General features: G+C 42.2%; 1 long non-coding RNA gene across 1 annotated transcript; it reads right to left on the reverse strand.

The window, feature by feature from the left end:
- Positions 1–1,088: 1,088 nt before the first annotated feature.
- LOC134927981 (uncharacterized) lies at positions 1,089–4,106 on the reverse strand. Its single transcript, XR_010177845.1, has 4 exons — positions 3,934–4,106; positions 3,603–3,624; positions 1,989–2,588; positions 1,089–1,191 (listed from the first exon to the last, which is right to left on the reverse strand). It is a non-coding gene; the product is annotated as an uncharacterized LOC134927981 (long non-coding RNA).
- Between the last annotated feature and the right edge of the window lie 7,069 nt (positions 4,107–11,175).

Here is an 11,175-nt window from a genome sequence, read left to right on the forward strand (position 1 = left end):
CCGTGTCGTAAATGGCATATTGGGAAGTTTACGTTTCTCCTCAGACGATTTAAATTTCTTTTTCTGGTTCTTTTTACTGAACTTTGGCATTTTGGATTTTACATGCCCTCTACTATTACATTGGGCATCGGTCTTGGCAGACGACGTTGATGGCATTTCATTGTCTATGTCATGGCTAGTGGCAGCAGCTTCAGAACTAGGAGGAAGTGGTTCTTGATCTTTCCCTATTTTATCCTTCAAATTTTTGTTCTCCATTATTTTTTTGGAGTTATATAACACAATGGCCCTCATTCCGAGTTGGTCGCTAAGTTTTTCGTTCGCACAACATATTCGCAAAGTTGCGTTAGTGTAGTAAATTTGCGAACATCCGCCCCCAACGTATTTTTGCACATTCGTACGCAGTATTACACAAAGTGGGCGTACGCCAAATGACATCGCAGCAATGCGAAACCATCGCAGCATTGCGAAACTATCGCATTAACACATACTTCATCGTAAAATTACTAAGTTTTAGTATATTTACCCATCCATGTTAAAAGTGCACACTTTTGTGGACAAACGCACCACAATGCTTTTTTTCCCCCTATTCAGTGGAATTACACCTTTATGTTAAAAGTCCACAAGCCCTCCTCAATTACGAACCCAATTAGTGTAATTAATGTCAATGGTCCTGACCAATTAAGTCTCCAAAGTAAACCAGAAGAACACTTTGTAGCTCTAATTGGCCAGAAACATTATTGTTTAAATTTGTAAAATATAGATATTGTAATTTTTATTGTTATAATGCAAATGTTTGAAGTATTGTGTATATGTGTAGTGTGTGAATAAATGTCTTTTCATGTATTTAAAAACCATAACCTCCTAACGAGTTTTGTGTGTGTAGAATTTTGTGTTTTATATTTTTATTTTTAAGCTTAAGTAAGATGTGTGAACTGTTTAAGGTCACCAATTTCTGCAAGGCAATGTGCTGTTCCTTTATAGCATAAATAAGCACAACACCCACTTAACTTCAACAATTTTTTTATTTTTTTTATTTGTTTTTTTGTTTTTTTAAGAAACTTTTAACAAAATTAAAATAAAAATATCACAGATTTTTTTCTATTGCCTCGATATCTGCTAACACTTCCCTTAAATGGGCTTTCAGCCGCCCTAAAAGTTCAGGCAAAGTGCTGGGATCTCCAACTGCAGAATCTGAAAAGAAGAGTCAAAGAAAACATTAATAACTTACTCACATTACCTATTATACAAGCAGGGCACAAAGCACACTTTAATGCAGGCCTGGCCAAACTGATGCCCTCCAGCTGTTGTGAAACTACATAGACCAGCATGCCTTGACACAGTTTTGGGGACAGAGAATGCAAAACGGTGTCAGGGCATGCTGGAATGTGTAGTTTCTCAGCAGCTGTATGTCCGCAATTTGGAGAGGCCTGCTTTAATTCCTAAGTGACGACATCATGGCTGTTTTCAAGATAAATCAGTAGCAGAACAACACACAAGCCTGCTCAGCAATCTTTTTTTGTTTATTACAAGAAAGTGGACCACACCATGGGGTACATTTATTACTACTGGAGTTCTATTTAAGAAGGGACGTTGCCCATAGCAACCAATAAAAATAAAAATATTATCTTGTAAAAGTGGACTTACAAATTTAAACTATAATCTTATTGGTTGCTATGGGCAACGTCCCATGTTAAAGAGAACTCCACTTAAGTAGAAATGTTACCATCAAAACTGAGCACAGATAAACCATGTTGTCCTGGCAACCCTGTTGAACTAATGAGTGTCGACCTAGAGTGGACACACAAAACATTGCACACATAACACTACATATAATGACACTCTTTAAAAATTCAATGCAACATGTACACCATGAATAATAACTCTTTTTTTTTCCCTTGGTAGCGTATTCCCAACAGTACAACAGGGCATGTTTTGAGATTGTAAGTCTAAGTAGGTAATCATTATTGTAAAAATGTAAAAACACTTACTTTCCTCCACAACATTGTCACTTAGCCCATCTGGGGCTTCTTCTGCCCATTCGCTGGGTGGTGATGCCAGCTGGATGGGGGAAGGCGGCTGGATGGGGGAAGGAGGAGGGATTGGGGAAGGAGGAGGGATGGGTGAAGGAGGCTGGATGGGGGAAGGAGGAGGGATTGGGGATGTTATTTCAGAGGGTGGGTCTGATTGAGAGGGCGAGGGGGGCGGAGAGAATGTTAGGCCAATAGAGGGTGAGGGGGGCTGAGAAGGTGATTTGGAAGTTGAAGGAGAAGGGGTATGGGAAGGAGGAGAAGGGGTCACAGAAAGAGAAGGAGAGGTGGGGTGAGAAGGGGAGTGGAAAGTGGAGTGGGCCTGGGTAGCTGAGGGTGACTGGGAAGCTGAGGGGGATTGGGAAGCTGAGGGGGACTGGGAAGCTGAGGGGGACTGGGAAGCAGAGGGGGATTGGGAAGCTGAGGGGGACTGGGAAGCTGAGGGGGATTGGGAAGGGGAGGGGGAGTGAGAAGGGGAGGGGGACTGGGAAGTGGAGGGGGAGTGAGAAGGGGAAGGGGGCTGAGATGGTGCCTCATGTGTTGCTTGCCGTTGTGGTCGTCCTATAATGATATTTGTGTTAAAATTTAATTTGCATGTTAAATTACATACTAAACAATTGTAAATTTCACTGTTCTGTTCCATGTAAAAGACACAGTGGGTTTTTTTAAACAAAAAAAAAAAACAAAAAAAAAAAAAAAAATCCTCTTCATGTTGCCCACAGCAAACTAAATGAGTCCAAACAATTATTTGGACGCTCATTCCTTAATCTATTCCATTGAGTCATATTGATTGGTCTAGGCAACATCACCAGATCACTATTCAAGCCACCTTATTATATAGACAGCACTGATCAAGTTTTTTGGTACAGTTTCCTGCCTGGTTTTTTTTTCAGGAAAACATGCACTTGTTTGGTGACATTTTGCTACAGTCAGTACTGTTTGCCCTAACCACACACACTGTCCTATTGTAAAAAAATGTTCACTCAGTGTTGCAATTAGCCTACCACTTAGTGTAAATTTGCACAATTTATGCTATTAATCTTATGTAATGTAACTTACTGCGTGCATGCATTGCGCGGATTTGCTGCCGGATCTCCGCCAACAGCTCTGGAGTCCTCCTGCGGAGATCACTCCATCTCCTCTCCAACTGTATTATTGTCCGCCTGCTGCGGACGCGAGAACGCAGCAGGCGGCGGACCTCCGCGTAGGCCTCGCGCTTAACCCGATTTGGGATGAAGCGCCCAACGCGGCCTACGCGGCGGTCCATCACCGCAACCAGGACGCGGAGCTCCCGCCTGGTGAAAGGTGCCGCACGCATCATGGCAATGGCGTTTTCCTTATTTGGGCATATATTTATAGTGTCTGCTAGCATGTGATTGGTCCAAAATCTATGCTGTAATTTCTAATAACTTTATTGATCTTTGCAATGCTGGGAAGAGCAGAGTGTTAATTAGCACGAGCGGAAATACGCATTCGCAGAAGGAATTTTTAAAAAATTAAAACATAAAACAAAACAAACAGACACAGACACACACACAGTTTTGGGTAAATTCAGATACATATCTGTGTACTCACCACAGTTTGTGTGATCATTCAGCTGGACAGTCACAAAGTGGACAACATTAAGTTTCATTTGTTTGTGTGTTTGTTGAAATAAACAGGATTTTAGGATAGAAAACAAATAAGGACACTATTTAGCAACATCACAGTATTGTTTTTGCAAATAACACATTGTAAGCTTAACGTGTTAACGGATTTAGTGGCAAATAAATATTACATATTCCAAAGCCAAAAAATAATTACCCAATGGCCTTACAATAGCAAACAAAATGACAAAATTAATCAAAATACAAAAGCATACTGTGGTTTTATTTTGATTAAAAAAGAGAAACTTAAAACACTATACCTGAAATATTCCGCAACAATGCTTGCCCTGACTTGGCTCCCCCTCCGTGTAACACTCCCCCCACCGAAGTGTCGGACAACCCCTGGCTCCTCATCAGGCAATTCCTCTGTCTGAGGAAGCTCTACGCTACTCCTTACCGCGATGTTGTGTAGTATAGCGCACAGGACCACTAGTTTACTTCGGTCCATCACCGCAACCAGGACGCGGAGCTCCCGCCTGGTGAAAGGTGCCGCACGCATCATGGCAATGGCGTTTTCCTTATTTGGGCATATATTTATAGTGTCTGCTAGCATGTGATTGGTCCAAAATCTATGCTGTAATTTCTAGTAACTTTATTGATCTTTGCAATGCTGGGAAGAGCAGAGTGTTAATTAGCACGAGCGGAAATACGCATTCGCAGAAGGAATTTTTAAAAAATTAAAACATAAAACAAAACAAACAGACACAGACACACACACAGTTTTGGGTAAATTCAGATACATATCTGTGTACTCACCACAGTTTGTGTGATCATTCAGCTGGACAGTCACAAAGTGGACAACATTAAGTTTCATTTGTTTGTGTGTTTGTTGAAATAAACAGGATTTTAGGATAGAAAACAAATAAGGACACTATTTAGCAACATCACAGTATTGTTTTTGCAAATAACACATTGTAAGCTTAACGTGTTAACGGATTTAGTGGCAAATAAATATTACATATTCCAAAGCCAAAAAATAATTACCCAATGGCCTTACAATAGCAAACAAAATGACAAAATTAATCAAAATACAAAAGCATACTGTGGTTTTATTTTGATTAAAAAAGAGAAACTTAAAACACTATACCTGAAATATTCCGCAACAATGCTTGCCCTGACTTGGCTCCCCCTCCGTGTAACACTCCCCCCACCGAAGTGTCGGACAACCCCTGGCTCCTCATCAGGCAATTCCTCTGTCTGAGGAAGCTCTACGCTACTCCTTACCGCGATGTTGTGTAGTATAGTGCACAGGACCACTAGTTTACTTGCCATCTCCGGCGAATACATGATGTCGCCACCAGTGCGGTGGAGCACACGAAACCGCCCTTTAAGGACCCCAATTGTGCGCTCCACCAGCTGCCTAGTGGCAGTAAGCGCGGAGTTAAATGTCGTCTGTGGTCCTGGCCTGGGATTACGGTAAGGAGTCATGAGCCAGGGGGTGCAAGGATATCCACGGTCTCCTGTTTGATGATAAACCAAAATTAGAAATAGTCTATTTTTTAAAAAATTAAAATATTTTACACAAAATTGTGCAACAACTCACCCAATAACCACATGTCTGCTCGTTGACTTGATCTTAATCTGTGCCATATCCCTGATTGTCTAATGACATACGCATCATGGGAACTTCCAGTAAACTTTGCATTCAGGGAAAGGATCTGGAGGGATGGCCCACAAACAACCATTACATTCAGAGAATGAAACAGTTTCCTGTTTCTATAAATTTCTTCATTATGTTTTGGTGGCTGAATAGCTACATGTGTGCCATCCACAACCCCAATAACATGTGGGAAGCGACTACCACCTTCCTCAAATTGCCGCTTCACCACATCTAGGGCACCAACATCCAAAGGCATAGCAATAAATTGCTTCACACGCTTTAGGAAAGCCTGGCAGACACGCCGCAGGACCTTACTGAACTGGCCCTGCGACATGCCAACCAGGTCTCCTACCACATGCTGATAAGAGCCTGTAGCCAAAAAATGTAACACAGCAAGGAATTGTGTCAATGGTGGTATTGCTGTAGGATACCGAATTTCAGACTCCAGATCACTCTCTATTATGGAGAGAGTGTCTAGGATTAGATGTGGTGGCAGCCTGTATCTACGTACAACCACATCATCTGGCATCCCAAAAAGTAGGACACGGGGTCGGAAAATTGGTGGCCTAGCACGCCTCTGTTGCCTTGGTTGATGAGGAGCCGGTTGTGGTTGTGGGGCTGGCGGTTGGGGTGGGAGTGCTGGCGTGGGTTGGGGAGGTAGGGCTTCGGCAGCAATAAATATTGACATCACACACTTTAAAAAATAAAACAAAAAAAGGTTGAATAAGACAAAAACAAAGTCCAAAAAATATACAACCAAAATTTTTTTTAAAAAAGGGGGTGTCAACTTACTGCAGGAGCGTAAGACATTTTTTCTGAGTTCAATTCAGGAACAAAAGGAATATTATCACAAAAAAGATAAACAAAATTATTTTTTTGATGAAAGCTACATATGTTAAATTGTAAATTTTAAAAATAGTATTAAAAAAAAAATCACAGCATCAAACACATCACAAACACCTACTAAAAAATAATGACTAATTGGTTTAAAAAATTACAATAAAACAAACAAAAAGTTAGCCCTTTAGTAGCTAGTCCAGCCAAGAACAACACTACTTTGCTGATCAATCCTGGTAAAAAACATAGCATTTATTAACAAGATGGAAAACAAACATTATCAAAACACTTTGAACAAACACAAACAGGCACCAACACAGGCCAAGGGAACTTACCTGATCCAAAATAAAGAAAGGACCAATTTGTGTTATATAGCACACAAATTTGAAATAATAGACTAGGGTTACGTCACCCAAAACAATTCTCCTACAAGAGACCAAAAATGACAGTCAAAAACAACATACAGACCATTAACACAAACAGGCACCAACACAGGCCAAGGGAACTTACCTGATCCAAAATAAAGAAAGGACCAATTTGTGTTATATAGCACACAAATTTGAAATAATAGACTAGGGTTACGTCACCCAAAACAATTCTCCTACAAGAGACCAAAAATGACAGTAAAAGCAATGAAGCACAGGTTTATTTGCACAAATGGACTAGCAAAATATATATGTGTAAAAAAGACTAACAAACAATCAACATAAAATAAAAACTTAAAAAAAAACAAACAAACAACAAGACGAATTCCAGAATACTCACAAACGTAAATTCGCAGACAAAATGCTACACTGTCTATATTCTAAACGCAAACGAAAGGACAAATGTATGCTTGACAATTACTCACTTGGAAAAATCCTATAGCACCTTCACGCACAAGCCAACAAACTCAACAGTGAAAGAAACTCCAAACTACCTACACTCACAGCGTGCAAAGTAGGCCCTTAAATAAGCAGTGCAATCAGTAACCAGATTAACATTGTACACCTGTGTGAATTAACGCGACGCACGTAGGTATAAATAAGCACACACCTCGGCGTACACACGTCATCGCAAACATGGCTTCTCGTGAGCAAATCGCAGCAGAGATGGACCGCATTGCAGAGCAGCAGATGGCATTGCGGAAAAGACGCCTAGATTGCCAAAGGCGCATGTTGGAATACGCCTCTGCGGATGTTGAAGAGGCAGGACCTAGTACTCTGCAAATGTCTGCTTCTGAACCCCAACAATTGACTGGGGATACCCTGCCACACACACATAGTGACCAAACTGAGGGAGAATTGGCTTTAGCCACACAAACACAACAGACAGAAGCTGCTAGTGAGGAGGAAGATGGCGATGACCAACAAGAAGAAACCTCACAGGCTACCTCCAGACGGAAGAAAAGACAGCCTGCATTCACTAAGAGGGAGTTGCGTGTTTTGGTCACGCAGGCCATGTCCAAAATACATAGAGGCCCAAAAAACATGGGGGCTGCTTCAAAAGATCGCATCTGGAGAGACATCACAAAATCTGTGAATGAAGTTGGCTCTGTCGTCAGAACATCACAGGAAGTGAGACGACGGTAAGTGCATCTTGACAGTCATTTTTCTGTGATAAGTTGACTAAAAAATGTAGTTACATGTGATGTTATGTCTAGCAAACACAAGCAGAACACGTGTCCTATATATTAGCTTAGACAAATAATAAGACTCTACTTTGTCCCTCTTTCACAATACATATGTAGGTGGGCCGACTTCAAATCCCGCCTGAAGGCAAAGAGGGCTGCGGAGTGGAATGCCTCAAGGGCTACAGGTGGAGGAGCACCTGTCGCTGTGGAGTATACTGACTTGGAGGAGATGGCGATGCCCTGTGTCAGTTATGAGGAGGGCCAAGGGGTGTCTCATATGGACACGGACCTGCCTGAGATCCTGACGGGACATGACTTGGAAGGTAAGTTTACACATTTAGTTGTCTGTAATTTTGACTGTATTTATAATAATAAACTAATTTTGTATCCAACTTTTCCCCCACACATTCTTCTATTTGCTTGCCACAAAACACAGCACAGGGGGGTGATCCGTTTGAGTCACAGGACGGTTATGTGGTTGAGGCTGAGGTGGAGGGACCTAGTGAGTCTGGCAGTGTGGGCCAACAAATCCCACCTCTGCAGGTTCCTACTGGCCCCCCCACCCAACCCTCTGCTATCCCGGAGATCCTGCTTGAAATCGCTAGGTATGGTGAGAGCCTAAATCGGTTTCAAGACGGGGTCATCCGGGAGGTAAGCCAGATAGCTGTCCGGCTCACTGAGCACCGAACCTGTGTTGAGCAAGGTGTTGCTCAACTCTGCCAACGTCTGGCAGAGATCAGGCAGGGCCAAGAACAACTTGCCTCCTCATTCCAAAGCCTTGCAAATAACATCTTGCAAGGGCTCCAGGCCATCGCTGTCTCCCTTGCCCACAGTGGCAGAGAGCCACCCACATCGGCTCCCTCCCCTGCCCCTGCCCAGGAAGAACAGCCCACTGGGCAGGCCCAACGAAGGTCGCTCCGCAGACCTTCCAAAGAAGAACAGCCTCAGGCGGGGAGAAAAAGAAGAAAATGATGTCTCTCCAGATGGGCAGCACCCATGTTTTTGATGTTGCCTCTATGTATTTTTGGAGTTGGCTTGTGTGGCCAGAATGGATAACTCCCTCTTAGTGAAATGTATTCTTTCTGTTTGGATGTATTGTAGCCTGTGAGTTTATGTGTATAAACACCAGAGCCATCTTCCTCTTACTAGTGTGCTATGTATTGTTGTGTTTGTGTGGTGGATCCTAATTCTTTCTCATTTGGTTTAAAATTTGTGTGTGGCAGGGTGTGTCATGTTTTATTTATGCTTAAAAAATATACTTTTGTCAGAAGCAGAATTTTGCAGAGTACTGAGTTCTGCTATCTAATGATTGTCAGTGCCATCTGCTTGCTGCTTGGTCCATCTCTGCCTGTGCGACTCACGTGGAGCCATGTTGTTTAAATGTTGTGAAATATTATTATAGTAATAAAAAACATATTTTAAAAATTTGTGCAGTTTCTTCAAGGTAATGCAGTTCCAGAAAGATTAGGTCAGCATATAGACACTTGTAGACCAATCTGCAAATTCTCCTTAAAAATTGCAAAAAAAAAAAAAAAAAGGTATGCTTTGCACCACACTTTAATGTCCATATTAAGTAAACAGACACGACGCTTTTTATAAATATCTATGGTCAACAGGACATCATTTCAAACATTGTCAGATATTATAATCAAATATTATTGTGACTTTTAAGACTAAATTAAAGTGTATGCTGCATTATGTGGGTGTTGGATTATTTGTAAAAAATGTTGCAGATTTCAAACACTTTCACAAATATTTTCACTTGTTTGTATTTGGGAGTCTTACACACATTAAAACAAGTTTAAAAAATGCTTACACAACAACTTCAACAAAAATCACACCCTTATTTGGCAGTGTGTGAGATTTATATGTGAGTAGAATAAACATGTAATGTGTGTTCAGACAATTGCTGGTTGGTAACTTTCATCTGCTCATTAATTAACAAGTAATTGGACATCAGATGAATGTGCTATCCAATTAACTGCTAATTACTGCATACACACTTGTACCAGTACTTCGCAAATGTAGAGTAACTGCAGACCTACTCGGCTGCTGCGTGAATGTTGCTACGGTTTCCTATGTTAGTTTTAACAGCGACAATGTTTATTTGCGAAAAACACGCCCATTGCGAGTTGCATACTCCCACACTGTACGCCCACTTTCACGCCCATGTCGGAGCATTGCGAAGTCTCGCCTCTGCCACGCCCACGCCACTCCTCGTTTTCGTTTGCCAGTTACGGCTTTTTTTTTTCTGAGTAATTTTGCACAGTTGTCGTACGTATGTACTCGCGCATGCGTAATCACGCATTTGCGCATGCGCAGATACTTACATTTCGTACATTTGCGTTGCGAAGACTCTTAGCGACCAACTCGGAATGAGGGCCTTAGTTTTAACAGCGACAATGTTTATTTGCGAAAAACACGCCCATTGCGAGTTGCATACTCCCACACTGTACGCCCACTTTCACGCCCATGTCGGAGCATTGCGAAGTCTCGCCTCTGCCACGCCCACGCCACTCCTCGTTTTCGTTTGCCAGTTACGGCTTTTTTTTTTCTGAGTAATTTTGCACAGTTGTCGTACGTATGTACTCGCGCATGCGTAATCACGCATTTGCGCATGCGCAGATACTTACATTTCGTACATTTGCGTTGCGAAGACTCTTAGCGACCAACTCAGAATGAGGGCCAATATGCGGCACAGGAATGACTGATGGCTGATGGCCAATACACTACCACTGGTCTGATGCAGCACAACAGAGCAACACTGTAAGGGACTTGTGGTTGTTGTTGTGGACATATAGCAGCAGCGTATATCGTCACTGGAATTACTGATGACACAGGACACTACCACTGCTCTGATGCAGCACAACACGTTGTTATAATTGTTATACTGCAGCAGTGGATATAGCAGCAGCGTATATCGTCACTGGAATTACTGATGACACAGGACACTACCACTGGTCTGATGCAGCACAACACGTTGTTATAATTGTTATACTGCAGCAGTGGATATAGCAGCAGCGTATATCGTCACTGGAATTACTGATGACACAGGACACTACCACTGGTCTGCACAACACAGCACCACTTTATACAGCTACACTGGATATATGGCAGCAGAGAACACCAACACTGTGAATGACTGGACTGATACAGCACAATACACTGACTACACTGGACTGGTCTGCACAACACAGCACCACTTTATACAGCTACACTGTATATATCTGCCTGGACTGATACAGCACAATACACTGACTACACTGGACTGGTCTGCACAACACAGCACCACTTTACAGCTACATTGGATATATGACAGGAGAGAACACCAACATTGTGACTGCCTGGACTAATGCAGCACAATACACTGAGTGACTACACTGGACTGGACTGAGCAGCACAACACTTGCCACCCCACTTTCCCGTCCCAACACACAGACACTGAACACTGAG

The sequence above is a fragment of the Pseudophryne corroboree genome, chromosome 1 (assembly GCF_028390025.1).
Source record: "Pseudophryne corroboree isolate aPseCor3 chromosome 1, aPseCor3.hap2, whole genome shotgun sequence".
Lineage (NCBI taxonomy): Eukaryota > Metazoa > Chordata > Amphibia > Anura > Myobatrachidae > Pseudophryne > Pseudophryne corroboree.